Source organism: Schistocerca nitens, chromosome 2, assembly GCF_023898315.1.
Source record: "Schistocerca nitens isolate TAMUIC-IGC-003100 chromosome 2, iqSchNite1.1, whole genome shotgun sequence".
Lineage (NCBI taxonomy): Eukaryota > Metazoa > Arthropoda > Insecta > Orthoptera > Acrididae > Schistocerca > Schistocerca nitens.
This window is the reverse complement of record NC_064615.1, coordinates 112,939,950-112,940,900: the sequence shown is the minus strand read 5'-3', so window position 1 is coordinate 112,940,900 and position 951 is coordinate 112,939,950. Positions and strand designations below refer to the sequence as shown.

Sequence of the window (951 nt, the reverse complement as noted above, 5' to 3'; positions counted from 1 at the left end):
CATTCTTAGGTCATAGCCGCAAAAATGTGCATTTCTTGTGGCATTTCTAACCTATCGTTGCTTTGTTGGCTTAAACCCTTGACAGACTTATTCCGATCAAACAATATTCGCTCTTTCCTGCTGATATCGCTTTTAGCGTTGATAAACATGCTGAGAACGTCTTTTGTTCATTTAACCAATTATTGACACACAATCATCTGCATAGCTCACTAATACAGTATCCTTTTAGTGATAAAAGCACTCCGTCATTAGCCCACAAGTGGCCCATCGGGACCATCCGACCGCCGTGTCATCCTCAGCTGAGGATGCGGGTAGGAGGGGCGTGTGGTCAGCACACCGCTCTCCCGGTCATTACGAGGTTTTCTTTGACCGAAGCCGCTACTATTCGGTCGAGTAGCTGCTCAGTTGGCATCACGAGGCTGAGTGCACCCCGAAAAATGGCAACAGCACATGGCGGCCCGGATGGTCACCCATCCAAGTGCCGGCCACGCCAAACAGCGCTTAACTTCGGTGATCTGACGGGAACCTGTGTATCCACTGCGGCACGGCCGTTGCCCCTAGTGGTAAAACATTTGCTAATTCTGTTTGTAGTATGGTTTCCAAATCGTTGCAGCGGAATAATCTTCCATCACTGACTACATTCGAATTTTTTTCACAGAAAGAGTTATTTAAGTTGTTGACAAACCCTGTAATTGGCGTGGATAATATTTTCCCTTAAGAATCTCCTCTTCATTACTATTTCACTGACATTCATAAGGCAACTGTGCTCTCCCTTTACTAAAAATAAAAGTACTGATAATCTCGCTTCAATGCACTAGACGAAACCGGACAGATAATTTACAGACATATTCCGCAACAAATAACTGACTCTCGGAAAACCAATTTCTCATAGGTTCGTCAAAGTCTATTTAGATCTAACATGTTAACACGAAGACAAAAAATATTTTCCGA

General features: G+C 44.0%; 1 pseudogene; it reads right to left on the bottom strand.

The window, feature by feature from the left end:
• Nucleotides 1-438: 438 nt before the first annotated feature.
• On the bottom strand, nucleotides 439-556 carry LOC126238613 (5S ribosomal RNA; annotated as a pseudogene).
• Between the last annotated feature and the right edge of the window lie 395 nt (nucleotides 557-951).